Source organism: Marmota marmota, unplaced genomic scaffold (genome assembly GCF_001458135.2).
Source record: "Marmota marmota marmota unplaced genomic scaffold, marMar, whole genome shotgun sequence".
Classification (NCBI taxonomy): domain Eukaryota; kingdom Metazoa; phylum Chordata; class Mammalia; order Rodentia; family Sciuridae; genus Marmota; species Marmota marmota.
In genome coordinates this window covers 47025430-47027826 of record NW_026000174.1, presented here as the reverse complement: position 1 = coordinate 47027826, position 2397 = coordinate 47025430, and positions in this window count along the sequence as shown.

The window sequence follows — 2397 nt, the reverse complement described above, 5'->3', positions numbered from 1 at the left end:
TCAATTGGCTTGGTGTATCTTCCTCCCTTCTGCTTGTCATGATTGTCCAGCTAAAATTTGGGGGCCAACAGAGGTGAGGCAAAGAACCTCACCCCCCGGCTGGTACAAAGACCTCTCCACAGGTGTGGCTGTATATTGGACCGGTAGTCAATGACGGGTAAGATCCAATTGCAATGGTACCAACCTAACGGGTAAGGACCATATGTACTATTGGACAACCTAAGGCAGGCACGGTCCCTAAGCCACATGCTTTTTGTTTAAACAGAGAGGGGGAGATGTTGACAGCCACAGCCGAAGGGGCCCCAGCAAACTTCCAGCTGCCGGCTGATGATTGGCTCACAGCGGCCCCAGCAACATCTAGCTGATTGGCTCCTCTGCGGTGATGCTCATTGGGCTGTTTCCCTGCCCTTTCAGACCACGGAGCTGCTCATTGGGGGACTTTTTTGGCTCCACCCACGTGACCCAGCCAATCGGCCTCAAGAGCAGGAGGATTGTGGGAGGTGGAGAGAAGCTTGGGTGGGAGAGAGAGGCTTGTGGAAAGCTGGTGGTGGCAGTTGAGGCTCTGAGAGTTTTTCCTGAGAGGCTGTTTTGTTTGGCGTGTGTGGTTCTAAAAATAAAGTTAGTTTCTTTTGACAAGTGGCTCCTGATTGTGCCCAGCCAGACTGCGGCAGGCCATAAATAGGAAGGATAGGAGAGTGTCTCCCAGGGATCCTCACAAAGAGTTGTAAAAGGGCCTAGACTTTCTTCAGTCACATGGTCTGGGCACAGGGTGCTTATAGTAAGGTGGAAAATGAAAGGTGTCTCTAGAAAGATCCAAACATTGGGCTCCTTTTGCTTGTTGTGGGTGAAGCTGGGCAAGCACACAGCATAAGATGAGCAAAGCTGCATGTGGGCGAACACTGGAGGTGCTGGCAGAGAAATTCCTGTGCAGAAATAAAGGTGTCCAAGCAACCAGAGGAGTCTGGTTCACAATAGTGAGATCTTAAAGGACTCGAAGGAGGCTGGCTGGAACAAACAAAGACTGGCTCTCTGAAGGGAAAAAATAAAATTTAAAACTGAGTCATCGCCTAGCCAGAAAAGGAGTGGCTCCTGTTGCTATATCAGGAACAAAATGCCAAATACTCTACAGTTTTGATGGTTCCCAGGTTCTCAATAAATCTGTTCATACATCCTGCATCACAGAGGTGCAGGGCAGCGTCTATGGAGATCTGAGCACTATCAGATTCTAGCTTGGCATAAAGAACTCAGAAACCAGGTATTGGGAAGTGCTGTCGGATAGAGGACATGTCACTGCACATTTTGGTGTCTCTTTCCCCATAGCTACCATTTCACAAGTGGCTGTGAGAAATCAAATGAACTTTGTGAATCCCACATGCCCTGAGTCTAAAAGAGTTTGGCCACTAGGGGGAGACAAAGGGAAGCAGGAAGGTGGAGGGGAAGCTGCACCGAGGGATTGCAGACTCACTCTCATAACAAACCCCACCAGCACCTTGGGAACAAGAAAACCTTCACAAATAACAACTGCAGAGTAGTAGAACTGGATTTTCCTGAGCTGGATTTTGTTTTTTGAGGGGTTTTGTTTTTGTTGTTTTGCTTCTTAACCCTGTTTTGGTCCTTTGTCCCAGATAATTCCCAGAGGAAGAGCAATTTTATCACCTATTTCAATTGGCCAATGAATAAATCACTACTGGCTTGAAATGTGCTCCATGCAATTGGGAGCAGAGGGCTGGTGCGTGACATGTGCCTAAGAAAGCTAAGCAGCCTGCAAAGATAGGAGCAGCTGACACTACCAGGTGGAGCGCAGGAGAAGCCAGCTTCAAGGGCACATTGGGTCTTGTTCAGTGGGCTGCTCACAGGACACAGGGGCCCCCGCAGAAAGCTGGAAGTAAAGGCTAGATTTCTAGAGACTACAAAAGGATCCACAAATAGAATGGGGAAAGCATTTTCCTCGACCAAAAGACTATGGGCTTTAGTCTCTGAAATAAACTTCATTATTGCCCCAGACAGAAAGAATCAGCTGTAAACCGCCATCATGCCAAAGAGTGAGGAACCAGTTTAGATTAGTACGGTTCAAGGTGGACCTTTCCTATGACATTCCCACTCTGACCTCTGAACTTGGAAGAGTCAGCAACTGGCAAGAAAATTGAGGAGAAGGGAGGGAAAATAGCAGAAACACGGGGCAGTAGCCAGGCATTCCCCTGTCCTCCTGCTGACCTCCAGGCTGAAGCAAGCCTCAACCGCAGGTAGGAAAAAATGTGGCATGAACTCTTCCTCATTTACCGTGTTGGAAAGGACATTGCTAACCTCCGTGTCCAAGCCTTGTTGCAACTTAAGTGACCTGAGAACTTTCTATTACCTAAAAGGGTTCAGAAATGTCACAGGCACAAGGAAGCAGGC